Here is an 18,368-nt window from a genome sequence, read left to right on the forward strand (position 1 = left end):
GATTATGGGGCGATCCATCCAACAGGAAGCTCTCCTGTTTGCTTCCCTGATTAACGTAACTTTGACGCTCATTCTATCTTGAGGTCGGGTGCTGGGTCAGGACAAACAGGGATTTAAGGATCGTCGCCGGCAGTGGGATCCACTGGGGACTGTTAGGGGCTAACTGATGCCTGCTGTACATTTCAAAACGCCCAACACCAAGGCGGATTGGAGGCTTGAGAAAACCCCCACCGAGAAATATCAAGCCTCTCATTCTGTCTTGATAGCTTCCCTTTTTCTTAGGGGATGAGGGTTGTTATGGGGGATGGACTGAATAGAGAAGGGTTTGATTTTTATGTGATTATTTATAAGCGGGGCCATAGCTCGTGGGAACCCCTGTGAAAGTTTTCTTCCCTCAACTGTGCTGGAGTCATGTTCCCTTAACACCATGGACGCCACCAGCCAGAAGGAGGTGGTTTTCTATGATTCCCAGAGCCGGCTTGGTTTCCTCTTCTCGGCATTGCCCAAAGGCCCGCAGGGAGCCCACAGCTACCCAAGAAGCCGGGAACAGCCAGGGCAGATGACCCAGCGGCTGGGAATGGAAATGTTTTCTTGGTCATTTTTCTATCCGCTTATTTGGGCTTTAGAATGTGTACATCTTTTTTTTTTTTTTTTAAGTTTTTAAATTTATTTAGAGAGAGAGAGTGTGTGTGTGTTTGGGGGAGGGGGAGGGGGGGAGGGAGAGAGGGAGCCAGAGAGAATCCCAAGCAGACTTCTCACTGTCAGCGCGGAACCCGACTCGGGGCTCCAACTTGTAGACCGTGAGATCATGACCTGACCCAAAGTCGGACGCTCAACCGACGGAGCCACCCAGGCGCCCCGCGAATTTGCACATTTTGGAGTGATGCTCCGGAACTAGTCACAACTCTTTGATGGGTACAAACTGCTTTTGCTTGCCAAAAGGACGCAGAACCTGGCTGGAAAAACCACTTGTCACACTTGAATGATCTGTCCCTAAGGACATTCCTGGACCCTAGGAATCCTTGTCACGTACCCCAGGTGACGCTGCCTTTGCCCACAGACTGGAGAGTCCTAGGGAAACCCTCTCAGAAGCCATCACAACACTTCCGTCTCCACCTGAGGTCTCCGGGCCACACGGACCTTCCCTCACCTTTGGCTTCCGTGGCGCAGGGACGCAATCACATCTCTACAAGCCCCGGGAAGACTCAGGCTTGCTTCGCACACGCTGCTCTTGACTGCTGGCATTATCCTTGCAGACGGAGGCTGTAATTATACCAATCACTTTGCCGGATAGACCTGGAGTATCCCCGGTGATTAATGGAAGAGATTCGCTCAAAACACAAGATGTCTCATTTTCTAGCTGGGTGTACAAGCACAATGCTGGGGAAATGTAGCCTGTGCTACACCAGATGAAATGTCTCCCCAGGTTCCTTTGAGTCCCGGGCAATTGGAAACAGCAGGGGTGTCTCCTTGTTTCCTTAGAATCCAAAATCATATGCAGGATAGGGGGTAGGGGGAGGTGTTAGAGGTCCCAGGTGATTTTAAAGCAAGTTTTTAGAATATCTAATTTCAAAAGCAATTCTCTGTAAGGTCACTATAAAAAAAAGTTGGAAAAGGGGCACCTGGGTGGCTCAGTCGGTTAAGCACCCACCTTTGGCTCAGGTCATGATCTCAGGGTTTGTGAGCTCAAGCCACGCATTGGGCTCTGTGCTGACAGTACAGGGCCTGCTTGGGATTCTCTCTCTCTCCCTCTCTCTCTGTTCCTCCCCCATTTGTGCTCTCTCTCTCTCTCTAAGTAAATAAATAGGGGTGCCTGGGTGGCTCAGTCAGTTAAGCGTCCGACTTCAGCTCAGGTCACGATCTCGCGGTTTGTGAGTTCGAGCCCCGCCTCGGGCTCTGTGCTGACAGCTCGGAGCCTGGAGCCCGCCTCAGATTCTGTGTCTCCTTCTCTCTGACCCTCCCCCACTCATGCTTTGTCTCCCTCTCTCGCAAGAATAAGAGTAAATACACATTTAAAAGTAAGTAAATAAACTTTTAAAAAGTTGAACATCATAGGAAAAAAATGTGAAAGAAACGAAAAGGCATCCATAATCCCACCAGCCACAGGGAACCCTTCGTGGCATTTTAAAACATCTACTTCCATCCTTTTTCAGTGCATTCATATGATAATAGCTCTTATGAAATGTTCTTTTTTTTTTTTTTTAACTTTTTTTCTGCAGCATACGCAGATTATTAACTATCCCCAGTCAACACATATGGAGCACCAGCTCTGTACCGGGATGATTTGGTCACTCTATTGGTATTATCTCATTTAATTCTCTCAAGTACCAGAAGGAAAGATAGTTTGATCTCTCCCATTTTACAGATGAGGAAATCGAGGCACAGAAGCGTTAAAACACTCGCGACCCCGGGGCCGCCTGGGTGGCTCGGTTGCTTAAACGTCTGACTTAGACTCAGGTCATGGTCTCATGGTCTCACGGTTGGTGGGTTCGAGCCCCGCGTCGGGCTCTGTGCTGACAGCTCGGAGCCTGGAGCCTGCTTTGGATTCTGTCACTCCCCCTCTCTCTGCCCCTCCCCCACTCATGTTCTCTCTCTCTCTCTCTCTCTCTCTCTCTCTCTCTCAAAAATAAATAAATAAAAAACAAAAACAGCAACAACACTTGCTCCGGGTCACGCAGCCGAGGCAGGATGCAAACCCGCTAGCCTGGCCCCGTGCACCTGCTTGGCCGCTCCCACCCCGAGCCCTGGCCTCCCGCGCGAGCGCCCCCCACCAGCGAGCTGTCCACCTGCGGGAAGTGCCTGGCACGAGACGTGCTGTGCAAACCCTTCCTGAGCACCTGTTACGTGTAAGGTGGTGTGGCTACGGCGTTAACAAACACAGGGTCCTGTCCTCAAGGACCAAAAGCGTGGCAGGGCCGGAGGGGACTCGGGGAAGGGCCCCCGGGGGGCCTCCGGCAGGCCACAGTGAGGGCAAGGACCCGCGGTTGGGGTGGCGCGGGTCCGCAGACCAGCTTGATCACCTGTAAGGGGGACGGGGCTTGCTCTGTGGATCCTGGTGAGGCTGACCGGGCCAGGGCAGTGCTCCCAGTCGGGTGGTGGGAGAGCCCTGGCCGCGGGAGGCGCCTTTGTTGCCACGGTGCTGATAGCAGGAGGGGACCTGTGAGAGAGTAGCCTCGGTGCAGGTGCCTTCTGCCGCTCAGCAGGGAGACGTTCCTGGTGGGAGGATAAGCCCAGGCAGGAAGCAGAGCCAGGACCAGCCCCAGGGGGCCGGGAGGACATCCCCGCCCACGGCCAGCTCTCACACTGCTGGGCTCTGGGAAGGCTGAGTTCCTCGAGGCGGGGAGGCTCAGGTCCGCCAATGCCATGCTGCCGGCCTTGGCCACTCATCCTCGGAGCCTACATCTGAGGGACACCGGGGGCAGGCTGGGCTGCCACTCCTGCGTCCCTCCCTCCCTCGTCTGTCCTACAGGGTGCCGAGGACAGGAAAGCGGAGGTGTGGAAACACTTTGAACAGCCCGAAGCAGCCAGCCGTGAGGTCTAGAGGGGCGCTTTCGCTTGCCAAAAAAGTAGGTTATCGTCATTAAAGCACATCTCTTGAAAATGGAGCCTGTCCCCTCTGGATTGGTGACTGGGCTGTGCCCCTCTGCTGTTAGAGACGGTGTCAGCGTCTAGGAAGCATGCATTGGTGACCTTTTCCCAGCCCGTAATAGCCACGACCACGGCCCCAGGCATTTCCTCCTGCAGGCGCTGGGCCCAGAGTTCCTGATGGGCTCTTTCAGCGAATGCACAGCATTGGGCAGGTTCGAGGATTTCCCTCTTGCTGAACAGATGAGGACGTGACCTTTGGAGAGGCCAGGGCCATGCCCAGACGCAGCCACTGAGAGGCAGAGTCCAATTTTAAGCCCAGAGTCACGTAATCACACATGGCCCGCTCGGCCACGTGGTGACTGCGTCCCTTTGTGACACTTGGAGTTCCCATCGGCCTGGGAACCATACATTTAAATCCTCTAGGCTCATTTAGAGTAATTTTAAAAAATCTTTTAAATGTTTATTTAATTTTGAGAGAGAGACAGAGACAGAGCATGAGCAGGGGAGGGGCAGAGAGAGAGAGACAAGACTAATAGTTTTAAAAAAAAAAGATATAACATTTGTGGAAGGACGCTTGTAGAATAATATTAGCATTAGGCCTATTTCTTTTTTTTTTTTTTTTTTTTTTTTTTGCTTGTAAGACTATGCATAGCTTTAAAATTTTTTTTTAATGTTTATTTTTGAGAGACAGAGCATGAGCGGGGGAGGAGCGGAGAGAGAGGGAGACAAAGAATCCGAAGCGGGCTCCGGGCTCTGAGCTCTCAGCACAGAACCCAACGTGGGGCTCGAACCCATAAGCCGTGAGAGCATGACCTGAGCTGAAGTCGGACGCCCAACTGACGGAGCCACCCAGGTGCCCCGACTATGCATAGTTTTAAATGCTCATTGAACGCCCGCATTTGCCGGTGGTCCTCACCACCACTGTCCCCACTTTCATTAAGAGCTCCGGCTCCTGCCGCAGGGGTTTGTTCAGAGGACACACTGCCTTGTAGGGATCCGAACACAGGAACCCACCCCAGGCCCCCAAGAGTGGAGGTGCAGTGGTCGTGAGGGAAGGCCTCGTTGCAAAGGTGACCTTAGAGCAGCGGGCTGAAGGGGTGGATGGAACCAGTGGCGGGGCTCCAGGTAGAGGCATCAGTGAGAGCAAAGGCCCTGAGGGGGCCTGCCTGGCGTGGCAGAGGTGCTAGAGGGCAGCATGAGTGGCCCGTGCGAGTGGATGGGGGTGGAGAGTCAGAGCCGAGGTCAGGGGCGGCACTGATCACTGAGGCCTCGCGGAAGGCTTTAAAGGGCTCTGGGTTTTGCCCGGGTGGGCCGGAGAGCCTTCGGAGGGTATTGACCTGTTTTGGACTCACGATTGGAAGCATTTCTCTGGCTGCTGGGTAGAGAACAGACTTGGGGGACAGGACAAAAGGGGATGCAGGGAAACCAGTGTGGAGGTGGTGGGTGGGTCTAGTGGCTGGATTCTAGGTACCTTCTGAAGGACAGGCTGGCGGGATTTCCTGACGTCTTGGATGTGGGATGCCAGTGGGAGAAGAAGAGATCAATGATGCCACGGCTGATTCTATAGAGAAACAATTTCCAAAGTGCTCTTGTGCATAGTATTCGCGTCTCCGCTGGCCCCTGGGAGGTGGGCAGGACTTCTCTTTATAGATGGGGCCTCTTGAGGTCCGGAAGGAGAAGAAGCTGTGACTGATCACAGGACCGTTTCTCAGGCCCACGTCACTGCTGCTCATGAGGCATTATATCTCATTTCTTGTTTTATGTTATGAGAAAGCCCCAGAAGGGGAGCTGTGAAGGGCAGGAGGGGGGCAGCTGGGCTGAGGTCTGAGGGGGGAGCTGCACCAAGGCCAGCATGACAGGAGTGAGGGCACCGGAGGCAGGGCAGGGGGCTGTGGTCAGAGTCTGTCCCTGCGGCCCCCACCCTGCACTGTGAATGTCCTTCACCATCAACAGAACGACCGTGTAATTCAGCCAGATGATGCCAGGCTGCATCGTCTACCCTGTCAGCTCCCCTCTGGCACTGGACTAGACTAGACTGGACTAGACTAGACACGCAGACTAGACTATTCATTCTCCCGCTCCAGCACTTTCTCGTGGTGGGCACGGCACGATTTGTCCTTGACCCCAGAAGCCCCACTGGCCTCAGAACAACTGGGAACCCAGATCCTTTGAGGTAATCTCGGGAGGAAATGGTACAAATGCGATACCTGATCGAGTGCTCACTCCTATAAGCAGCTGTGGGCTCTAAAGAGGCATAAAATACTTTGCCAGTTCATCAGGCAGGGTCCTGGCTGGAACAGAATCCAGCCCTTGTGGTGCCAGAGACTTCAGTGATGGGGCTATTATGGAGTTCGCGCAGGTGAAGGAAACATGGAGAACAGCCACAAAGGGGGGCTGTTGCTCCCTCTGGACCTGAAGGGGTGAGAAGGAAGAAAAGGTGTTCTGGGAGCACTGAGAGAGCTGGAACTGTAAAGGAAGGGCCACCCCATAGAAGCTGTGGTCATGGGGCCATGGCCATGGCCATGGCCAAGGCAAAAGCGGGGCCCATCAGAGAAGACCTTCTCTGCCTCTCCTCCCCCGAGTGGAGATCTCTACCAGTGCCTTGCATTGGCCAACCCAACCAGAATCTGGAAGGTGAGGGAAACTCTGGTGACGTAGGCCTCAGGACCCGCCTCGTGGTGCACAGGGCAGGGCAGAGAACAGAAGAGGGGAGAGGCAAAGAGAATAACCAACACACCCAGAGATGCCTTAACCCTGGGGGAGATGTGTGCTTAAACACCACATCGATTGTTCATTACTGCTCTCCATAGACCGGGGCTTAAGTTGCAGCTGGAGAAAATCAAGTTCTTGGGAAAGAACATCCTGGTAGGAATAGTGATGAGGTACTAAAAACCAGAGACTGAAATCCTGGCTCTTGAGGGTGTTCCAAAACAGACTGAAACAATCACTGACTTCAGATGTCAGAGATCTTCCAGAAGGCAGAGGGATAGACACAAGACCCTTGAAGTCATTCCTAGCTCTAGTGTTAATCTATTTTCCAAAATGGTCTAGGTAACTTTGATATAATGGAAACAGAAATCATTTGCGGGCTAACTATATACTAGCATCTAAACTCAGACTACTATTATGTAACTCTTTTCAGGGCAGACACATCATGGTAATTGGACTGGTATAGATGGCTCTTAAAGTCCTCATAAATTCTAAATAATTAGAATACTTTGGAACCGAAAGGAATTCGTTGTAAACGATGGCTAAACACATTGCCTTCTTAATGTGAAATATTTTTTTTAAGAATTAATGCTTTTTTACATTTCTCTTTTCCTCCAACACAAATCTAAGCTTCCATGGGAGAGCAGCTGGCCTTTTTGAATTGAGCAGAACTTGTAGCTAATTATAAAGCCAAAGATCAATGCCTATCAAAAATCAAGTCAGCCTGGGAATCTATTTATTTTCCCGAGCTGCGTAGGCGGCTTTTTCTGATAACCTACACGCACTGTGGTGTCTGCATTTCGGAGACCTCGTGTGTCTGAAAAGCACCCTACAATCCACCTTGCTTCCCAACACCCAGGTGAAGTCGGTGGCATTTTCCTATCAGTCCTCTCTAGTTGCCCCGTGGGACAAAGGCTGGGCCACAAAGCCCTGGATTCATTACATGTAACCAGACATGGGAGCCTAGATCTGCAGTGGGGCCTGAAGGCTTCGCCGGGTGGTGCCAACTTTAGCCCCCGTGTCTTCACCTGTGACTCTATGGCTGCCTCATGGTGTCTTTTGCCCATTTTGTTTCCCTTTCTCCTCTGGTGGGGATTTTTTTTTTTTTTAAGAGAGGACTTCAACTCAGAAGGGGTTGCATTCCGCTCCTTCTAAGGGAGGGGGTACTTGGGGCTGCTGGGCCGGCACCCTTCGTTTCGTAGAATCCAGGAAACGGGTAAAGAAGAAAGACTAACAGTGAGATTTGGATGAATAGGTATTAAAAACTAAGGCAGTCAGAGCGGCAGATTGATCCACATACGAGAGTCTGAGAGGAGAGGGAGGGAGGAAAGAAGAGAAGGTTGGGAAGGGAGATGGAGGAAAGACGAAGGAGCGAGAACGAGACCAGATCCCAGTGGTGTCTGTCTCAAGGAGGTCTGGGGATCTGAGAGGGAGGCATAGAAAGGTCTGGGGAAAGATCTGAAGGAATTTAGCAGGATGTTTTTCAATTATTTTCAACTGTTTGCTTGTCGTTTATTGGAATGCAACCCCACCCGTGCCAGGGTCACGTGTGGCTCTTCTGGGTTTATTCGGGTTTGTTTCTTTTCTGTGGGAGGAGGTGGAAGTCGTCCAGCCTTGCAGACTCTTCTCCTCCCCACTTCCTCCAACACTTGGCTCTGTCAGCCTCCCATTGCTGCCCTTCTCTCTCCCACTCCATTGACCCCTTCCCTTCTGCCCATAAACAAGCTCAGATCTCCGCTCTCGGAGACGGCTTCCTGCCCAGTCTTCTGCCCTACAACCTTCTTCCCTCTTCCTGGTTTCCTCTTCCTCCCACCCTAAATTCGGCTGCAGCGTCCGCTCTCAGGATCCCTTCCCACCACGGCCACGCGCATCAGGACCTTAAGAACGTCGGCAGCGGGCCTCTGACCTGCTCCTCTCCCCCACACTTCTGCTTCCGGGGCAACGCCTCCCTCTGCCCTGCCTAACCCCTCAGCCTTTCCGGTTCCGGTTGGTACACGCTCGTGGCCACTCCTTCTACTGGGTCCTCCCCACACCCCCCCAAACAGGTTACGGCCAAACCGCTGGGGCCCAGCCCGGCCTTCCTCCTCTGCCCCCCACTTCGTGCACAGCTGCTCCTAAACCTCGTCCGGGTCGCTCAGCCTCCGCCGTCAGCCTGTCCGCCTTTCTCAGTCCTCCTCTGGGTCCTCCTCAACCCTTTCCACCCTACTTGCTGCCATTCCCTTCTCCCCGGCGTCCTCGATTCCGCGTCTCTCCCCAGGTCTCCAGCTGCGTTTCTCTCCCCGGAAGCCCCTCTTATAGTCCTTTCCCCCTGATTATAAATACATCCCGAGTCTCAGCAACCGTCTCTCCGTTCTCGCTCCACATTGCCACCCAGTAGGGTCCCCTTTATAGGGCTCCCGCGAAGGTTAAATAAGGGTGTAGGGAACAGCCTTAGCACGCGACTAGTCCTTAAAAACGGGTGTGATTCTTCTGAAGACGAGAAGGCCGTGTCCCCTGATGGTGGATTCGTGCCTCCCGCTGATGGGTGGCGCCTCCTTCGGTCACTCTCAGGCCCCCGGAAACTTAAAAGGAAAAAGCCATTGGGGTAGTTGCATACAGTCGAGCAGCTGTGATTTCCACCGTTTTCCCTCCTTTCCTTTTATCATGCCAGTTTCTTTTAGTTCTGAGGGCAAGAAAAAGGACGCGAAAGGAATTCCAAGCGTCTGCAAAGGCTTGTGCTGATGAATGAAACCAAAGCCTGTCATTCATGCGTTCAGTAATGTGAACAAGGTGGGGCGCCTGGGTGGCTCAGTCGCCCCGGTGTCAGACTCCTGATTTCAGGTCACGATCTCAGGGTTTGTGGGATGGGGGATGGAGCGCCGTCTCCCAGGGCTCTGTGCTGATGGCTCAGAGCCTCCTCAGGATTCTCTCTCTCCCTCTCTGCCCCTCCCCCACGTGTGCACTCGCACGTGTTGGCCCTCTGTCAAAAATACATAAATCAACTTAAAAAGAACATTAACAAGGGACGCTCCTTGACTATTTCCTCTGTGCCAAACTGTGCGAAGAAGTTTAGATGATTATCTCCTTCAATTACTATGAAATTACTATAAAATTACTCCGTGGGATAACCGCTAATATTGTCACTATTCCACAAGTAGGACTTTTCTTCAGGACATATTTGTTGTCCCAGGGCCCACGCTAAATGAGGAGGGACGGGAAAAAATTAATATATTGTCCTGGAATCAATAGGCAGAGGACTGTGGAGGCAGAGACAGATGCATAAACAGAAACATGCGGTAAAATATTAGGCGAATCACCAAAAGCAACTGGTTAGGGTCCAGATGGGCACAAAGGAGGGAATGGCCCCTTCTGGGTGTTATTCAGCTGGACAGAAGTCCTGGGGATTTCCAAAGGTTGGGAGAAAAATGGACCTAGGACCACCATCCCAACCAACACACGTTGTTGTTGTTGCTGTTGTTGTCGTTAAACCAAGGCTCTCCGCCACCCTCCTTTCTCCCAGTCCCCTCCCCTTGCAGGTTCTTCCCTGCACCCTCATTACTGCGTTATCCCCCCCAGGCTCTTGGGTGTGCTCACTCCCACCTTAGAAAGAAAAGCCCAGGCCAGTTGTAAGTCATAAACCCTTTGTTCGCATGGCCACCACATGCTCACACACGCTTACTTGAGAGAAGGCTACCACACTCAGTAACACGTTGACATCTTTGGGGGGGGGGGGGACACAAAAGGCTGACCTTTGTGTGGGGGCGAGTGCCCGGTGGCATAGAGCCAGGGACCTAGGTGCAGAGGCAGATCCCAATTTCACGGTACCTGAAATTTCTACAGCTGGCGGGGGGGGGGGGGGGGGGGTGGCGGGGGAATCCCCTAATCCCCTTAAAGAAAAAGAATAAAGAATATAAAAAATATCAAACTGTTGACAATTTTACCCAAGCACATGACCAGGTGAACGCTGTGCTAGGGTCTCCCACGGGTGAGTGGCTCTGGAGTTTAAACTTCATCAGCTTCCTTATAAATCTCTCTCTGGGCAGATGTGGCCATGGGAAGACCAGACCCCACTTGAAAATCCGCGAGATCTTGGAGAGGGCGTGGGGTTCCACAGACCATGCAACAGGAAGGTCTGATCCGAATCTCAGGGGCTAGCCAGAGAGACTGACAGCTGGGTTATAATCTCGAGGGAGGAGAGGCCAGGGCGGCGGAGGTGCTAAAGGCAGCTGAGTCGATCCCGGAGAGGCCCGTCTGAGAACTCATGTTTATGGAGGGGTTGGGGAGGAGGGCCCCGGGCCTGCAGGGTGATATGAGCTGGCTCTTTAAAAGCTCTTAAAGCCTTAATTAGAAAATTACGATAGCGAGATCCCCTGCCCTTGCCTCCCACCCAGGGCACATGGTAAGATCTTTCCTCCACTCTGATTAGCCTCATTTTGGAGCTCGGAAAGAAGCTAATCAGAGGGCTGACATTGTACGAGCCACTTCAAGTGCGATTCAGAATTCAGCATGATGAAGGGAGTCGTCGGGTGCGTGATTATAAAGAAGTGCTCCGGAGTAATTAAGGCACTGAAGGTACAGGGCTCTCTGTTTAGGGGAGGGTGGACAGGGGCGGTCGGAGGGAATGCGCACAGCTCGGCGCCACCCTGGACAGCTCCCACCTCTGCACACGAACCAACTTCCCGCATTCCCGCACGTCCGGCAGCTTCTCTTAAAATCCTTACAACAACCCTTTGAGTTAGGTGGGTTAGTTTCGCTCAGCTGCTGTAACCGATCACCACAAATTTAATAGCTTAAAACAACACACCCATTTTCATTTCCTTGAAGTTTTGGATGTCAGAAGTTCGAAAGGGGTCTCACTGGGCTAGAACCGGGGCGTCTGCCAGGCTGTGTTCTTTTCTGAAGGCTTTGCAGGGAATTAGTTTTCTTGCCGGTTCCAGCTTCCAGGGGCTGCCTTTGTCCCACGGCTGGTGGCCTCTTCCATCTTCAAAGCCACCAATGCCAGGCAAGTCCTTCTCACGGTGGCATTGACTTTCCTGCCTCCCTCTTCCACATTTAAGGGCCCTTGTGATTACATTGGGCCCCTCTGGGTAATCCAGAATACTCTCTTTATTTTAAAGGCAGCTGATTACTTCCCCTTTGTAATATAATGTGACACATTCACAGATTCTAGGAATTAGGGGATTAGGATGTGAACACTTTGGGGGGTCACTATTCTACCTACCATGGTCGGTAATATATTTTTTTAAATGTTTATTTATTTATTTTGAGAGAGAGAGCAAGAGCGAATGGGGGGAGGGGCAGAGAAGGAGAGAGAGAGAATCCCAAGCAGGCTCCACCCTGTCACTGCAGAACCAGATGCGGGACTGGATCCCATGAACCATGAGATCATGACCTAAGCCAAAATCAAGAGTTGGACATGTAACCAACTGAGCCACCCAGCTGTCCCCCATGGTAGGTAATATTATTATCTCCTATTTTCCAGGTGACGGAATTGAGGCACAGAGAGGTTATCTGACATGCCCAAAGCCACACAGCTCATGAGCAGTAGAGTTGGGATTTACCCAGGGCATCTGATGTCAGACTCTCTATTCTTTTTTTTTTTAACTTTTTAAAAGAATGTTTATTCATTTTTGAGGGAGAGAGGGGGAGAGAGAGACACAGCACGAGTGGGCAGGGGCAGAGAGAGAGGGAGACGCAGAATCTGAAGCAGCCTCCAGGCTCTGAGCGGTCAGCGCAGAGCCCCACGTGGGGCTTAAACTCTAAACCCGGAGATCATGACCCGAGTGGAAGTCGGAGGCTTAACCGACTGAGCCGCCCGGGTGCCCCATGGACCCTTTATTCTTCACCTTTAAACTGTACTCCTTCCATTTGTCCCTCGTTCTTTCATTCAGTACTTGAGGAAAGGCTAATGTGTTGACGGAAAGAGAAGGATTTAAGGTAAGATGAAGGGAGCAAAAGGCCTACAGAAGAAAAAAAGAATGAGGGGCGAGGCAGGGATGGCTGGTGGCACGCATGCGCAGGGCGAGGCGCGCTGTGTACCCCAGGGCAGAGCCTTCTAGGTGCCTGTCTCCCTGCGTTAGGTCACGAGGCACCTGGATTCAAATCCCAGCTCCGCACTGAGAGCTGCGTGCCTTCCAGCCAGTGCCTTGGCTTCTGAGTTGCCGCATCTGCAAAATCATAGGAGCGGAACCCACCTTGTGGCTTTGGCGTGTTAATGAAAACCTATGTGAATCTCCCTGCTGTGCCTGGAGCCCTGACGGTGCTCCCTAAGGGCTGCTGTTACTCCCCCTCTCTCCTGGCCCCGTCTCCCCGAGGCGACCGAACTTTCTCACATGGGAGTATTCACAGAGGAGGTGGCGGCTGAGATTTGTGGATCTGAGGAGGCAGATCTGAGGGCAGGGGTGGGTCCGGGTATCCGTTCACCAGGCTAGATGGGAAATCTATTCAACCCCCTTGGTTGCTTTTCAGGAGGCAGAACCTGGTGGCCAGCGATGGGTTACAGGCTGGAGGAAGCTGAAAGAAACAAGGAGCCCTGTTTCCTCTGTCTTGGGTAAGCCACATTCGATTTAATCGGGGGGAAACGGCTCTGTGGCCGAAACGAATCTTAAAAACACGAACATCATCCTGCCCTTTCTTTCATTTCCTTCCTCCCTTCCTCACATTTTTGTTTTTAGAAGAGGTTGCAAAAGAGGGACAGGAAGAAGACATGAAGTGCCCATGACAGTTAGAATCCCTTGATTGCAAGCAACAGAATCCAGAATCTGGCTAACTTAAATGGAAGTCGCTTTGGGTGGAGTGATGTGGGGTGACACAGAATTGAAGACAAAGCTGAACTTCTGGGTCTCAGGAAGACAGGAGCAGGGCAGTTGTGGGGATCTGGACAGGAGAGAGACATGGAGGGTCTCTTCGGGGCAGTGATGCCCTAAGGGGGCCCTTCCCACCGACCCCGGGCTGGCACCGGGCCCACTCTTCGTCTTTCCGGTAAGCAGTGTTGCTGGCCTCTCCCAGGACACTTGCTGGCCCTTTATCCCTCCAGAGCATCTGCAGAGGGGCAAGAGGGAGCTCTCCAAAAGAACCGGGCAGTGGAGAAGGAAGGACCGATGCCAGGAGGCGGACAGGTCGACCCACGAGGCACCTCCTACTGCGTCTGTCAATGTATCTCTCATCCCCAGCCCCTCCCCTCCAGAACATTCTTTCACATCTTCACTCATTCCATTTATCCCGCAAAGTATTCTTTCAGTGGCCCACTGCCACACACACACACACACACACACACACACACACACAGAGGAACAAGAAAAGTGTCATGCCTCTTGGTGCATGGGGAGAGAAAAATGCTTTCTCTGTGTTTCGTGACGGGGCCAACCGAGTTTGGTCAATACAGGACCCGGAGCCTAGTGGTCTCTTGCTGTGTCAGCATCAGTCTGAAGAATATGGACCAGCGTGTCCAGTGTGGCACGGCCTCATGTGTTGCAGTCAGCAACAGGCTCAGCAACCTGCTCAAGGTCACAGGGCAATTTAGGGACAGACTGGCTCACTACTGGCTCCTTCCATTAAACAGCCCAGGCTTTTGGGGGTCCATTAAGAAGAACCCCTCTTATCTGTCAGGCACAGCATTGGCTCATCCTGGGTGACGATGGCAGTGGCACCCCCTGAAAGGGCTGGAACCCAGCAATGGGGGGCACATGATGGCTGTTCTTGGGTTGTGCTTCTGGGAGAGGTGGCGCCATGCTGGGAGTTCTGAGCAGACACAACTCTCTCAACAGTCGGTGCCCCTGGGGCTTAAAAAGGGAAAACAAAGAGAAAAAAGAGAGAGACTCCTTCGATCTCTGATCTTCCAGAACAAGGCAAACTTCTCATTTTGAAAGAATCAAAACCCCAATCTGTCTCACCGAGAGACCAAAGGAAGACACAAAGTTCAATAGGTTATTTTTTTCTTAAACTGTTGGATCCCACTTGAAAGCAAAAGGGTTTCTTTCTTTACCAGAGAGGGACCAGTGCAACGGGAGTGGCCCCACCTTGGGGAATCCAGAAACGTGTTGTGTCCAAATGCATCCAGAACCTGAGGGAGGGTAGGCTGTTTCAGGGTGTGCTTGGCAGGTCATTTGAGCAGGGGGGGTGCCATACTGGAAGAGGAGTTCGGTTTCCAGAAGAACTGGGGGGGGGGGGGGGTCTCCTGCTGTCTAGTGACTTCCAAATCACATCCTTTTGTTTCAAGGAAGGCAGAGCTAAGCGAGCAACTCTAAGCAAGGTTGGCCCTGTAGTGGCCCCTGGGCCTAAGCGTCCTACTCTCAGGTCAGAGGAATCTAAACCCACACACCTCATTTTGCCTTTATCATGTGTCATTTCTAGGCTGTCCCCACACCCAGGCTTTTCTTCATGAATAGGCCCCTTGAGTCAAAAACACAACAAAACAGGGGGCGTCTGGGTGGCTCAGTCTGTTAAGTGTCTGACTCTTGATTTTGGCTCAGGTCATGATCTCACAGTTCCTGAGTTCGAGCCCCACGCCGGGCTCTGCACTGACAGCCTGGAGCCTGCTTGGGAATCTCTCTCTCCCCCTCTCTCTGCCCCTTTCCCGTTCTCTCTCTCTCTCTCTCTCTCTCTCTCCCCCTCAAAAATGAATAAAACAAAACAAGACACAATAACGTGAGACCAACCAACAACATGAAGCAAAACCAGTAAGGTATTTTGCCAGGATAAAATATCTTTTTTTTTTTTTTTTACATTTTTATTTATTTTTGAAAGACAGAAAGAGACAGAGCACAAGCAGGGGAGGGGCGGAGAGAGAGGGAGACACAGAATCGGAAGCAGGCTCCAGGCTCCGAGCTGTCAGCACAGAGCCCGACGCGGGGCACGAACCCACAAACCGCGAGATCATGACCTGAGCCGAAGTCAGACGCTCAACCGACTGAGCCACCCAGGCGCCCCAGGATAAAATATCTTAAGCCCAGATGCACGTTGCTTTGGTACATCACCTCCTCTGAGAGGCTGGCCATCCTATTCCGAAGAAAACAGGGCTGAGCACCGAGAGAAGCGCCCCCACCCGGGCATATATTAGGTGTTCCATAAATATTTGTTGAATAAATAAATGGCAAATGCGTTCGCAGGGGATGCACCCAGAGCCAGTCATTCCACAGCATTTCTCAGGTGCCCCCCCCCCAGGTGGGTACAGTAGGCACAGTGTGGGAAGAGCTAAAGGAAATAAGTACCTCATGTTGTTTCCCTGGAGGAAACTGTAGTTTCCCGAACTGTAGTTTTTGGGAGGGGAAAAAAATGTACTTGGAAGTTATAGGAGTTCGTGAACTTGTAGTAGAAACAGAGCAACAAGGGGACACGTCTGCAAGCGATTGTATTCATCCGCCAGAAATGCTCTGAGTGCTCAGCCTCACCCCTGCCCTCCCAGAGCCCCGAGTCTGGAGGGGTGAGGGAGGGGGAGGGGAATGCCCAGAGACAGAAGGCAATTTAGGTTTCAGACCTTATTTATTTATTTATTTATTTAATTTTAAGTTTATTATTTTTGGGGGGGGGGGAGAGCATGAGTGTGAGTGGGGGAGGGGCAGGGGGGGGGGGGGGAGGGAGAGGATCCCAAGCGGCTCTGTGCTGTCAGCACGGAGCCCAGCGTGGGGCTCGAACTCACAAACTGTGAGATCATGACCTGAGCGGAAATCAAGAGTCGGATGCTTAACCAACTGAGCCACCCAGGAGCCCCTAGGTTTCAGACTTGAAAAGAAACTGATTTAATGTGGTTTAATTGCCTTAAAATCAAGGTAGAAATTTGACCTCTAAGACTCAAAAAAACAAATTTTAAGTTAACGAAATTTATTTTATGGAATCGACTTTTGAAGCTGAGGCAGAGAGGTTGGAGATCATCCAGCCCCCCCGTACCCCTTTTATTATCAGATGTAGAAACCGAGGCTCGGATTAGCCAACGAATAACTTTCCAGATAAGAAAGAGGCTCATATCCCTGGGTGGGGAAGTCTCAATCTCTATAAGGTCCTGTATGGTGGGAAAAGCATCCAACATGATAGCTACTTTGTGATGCCAACCTTAAAACTTCCAGTTATTTTGGGGTGCCTGGGTGGCTCCGTAGGTTAAGCCTCTGACTTTGGCTCAGGTCATAATCTCACTGTTTGTGGGTTCCAGCCGCGCATTGGGTTCTGTGCTGACAGCTCAGAGCCTGGAGCCTGCTTCGGACTCTGTCTCCCGCTCTCTCTGTCCGAGCCCCCCCCCCCCCCCCTCGTACTGTCTCTTTCTGTCTTTCAAAAAAATGAATAAATGTTAACAAAACAAAACTTCCAGTTATTTTACCAGCAAGAAAATGAGTTTATTTGGGAATTGCAGAGAATTGCAACCCCCCCCCCCCCCCCCGAGCAAATTATGGCAAAACCGTAAGCAAATCTGGAGAACAAAGGAGTAGAACACTTCTATAGAGGAAAGAGGGGAAGCGGGAAGGGCTGTTCCAAGCAAAAAGTCCATTGGCGTAAACTGGGAGCTCCAAGCATAGTGGCTTCTCATTGGCTGAGTTGTGACACTCTCTCATTGGCTGGGCTGTTGCCAGGGGAGGAGGAAACCTTTCTTACTCCTCCTAGGGGAGTAAAGTGGTAGCTGCAGTAATGTTGATTTCCAAGGTGCGTCTCTTCCAGTTGGGTCTGCAATTGAAGATGAACAATTGGGGATGAGAGCCTCTCCTGCCGGCCTCCTGTCTCTAGTCTAAACACACTTTTTTCCCGTATTACTTTTTACAGTAGTCATGGGATTTTATTTTACTTTTTAAATTTCGTGCGGCATTGGGGCGCCTGGGTGGCTCAGTCGGTTAGGCGCCCGACCTTGGCTCAGGTCATGATCTCACCGTCGTGAGTTCGAGCCCCGCATCGGGCTCTGTGCTGACAGCTCGGAGCCTGGAGCCTGCTTCGGATTCTGTGTCTCCCTCTCTCTCTCTGCCCCTCCTCCATTCATGCTCTGCCTCCCTCTGTCTCAAAAATAAACAAACATTAAATAAATAAATTTCGTACAGCATTGAAGCACAATGTGAGAGTGGATGTTTATCGAAGTGAGAGTGCACACTTGACCCGGTTCTCTTCACAAGTAACATGACCACGAACAATACGGAAAGACCGAGAGACTGCACGGATCAGAAATTAAGGAGACGCTTGTGACTAAATGTGCTGTAATAGGCGTCTCCCGGTTATGTAAGATGTTAACAACAGAAGGACCCGGATGGCGGGCATCCGAAAATTTTTTTGTACTACCTTTGCGACTCTTACACAATTCTAAAAGTATCTGAAAATAATTTTTTTTTTTTTTTTTTTTAAAGAGAAACCATGGTGTGGTGGACTGTGTTCCTAAAAACGGTTCCAACAACAGTTTGGTTCCCTGTGCTGTTCTAAAAGTTTGCCGCTTCCTCAATGAGAGGTGGAGTCTGTGTCTTTCCTTTGAATGGGGACAGATTACTTAACTTCTCTGTGCCTCATTCAGTCGCCTCTGTAAGGCAGGAGAATCACTAACGTTGTTTCACTGTGAAGTTACACGGGCCAGACACTCAGACAGTGCTTGGAAATGTTGGATGCCATTGTCGTTGCAGGGCACGAGTTAGGAACCCTGTTATCACACTGGGATGCAAGGTCAGAGCTGAACTGGCAGCCAGAGTAACTTGATATTGGATCTCTGGAATTCCTTCAACTCCTGCTTCTGGGGACAATCCTTCCTGGGGGGTAGAGAAGACAAGTGCAGATTCCAGGAGTGGACAGTAATGGGTCGTGCATTTGTTCAAGGAAGGAGGAACTCCTTTATGGGGGTGGTGTCAGGAGCGGGTGAGCTGGAGGGGGTGAGCTTGCACCTTGAAGGTCGGTTGAAGGTGCAGTTTTGCAGACAGGCAGGGACGGGTGGCAGAGGTGGAATCAGGGCGTCATCAGGCGTGTTCTCATGATCTGCCTGAAAACAGACAGGGGGATGTGCTGATGAGCTCCAGGAGAGACGGTCAGAAAAGGAAGTTGGGGCCAGACCTTGAATGACATGATCAGGACTTGGGACCAAGACTCTGCTTAGAAGGACCAGGCAAAGAATTAGTCACCAGATCGTCTGGCCCCCACTC

The sequence above is a fragment of the Panthera onca genome, chromosome A2 (genome assembly GCF_046562875.1).
Source record: "Panthera onca isolate mPanOnc1 chromosome A2, mPanOnc1 haplotype 2, whole genome shotgun sequence".
Classification (NCBI taxonomy): domain Eukaryota; kingdom Metazoa; phylum Chordata; class Mammalia; order Carnivora; family Felidae; genus Panthera; species Panthera onca.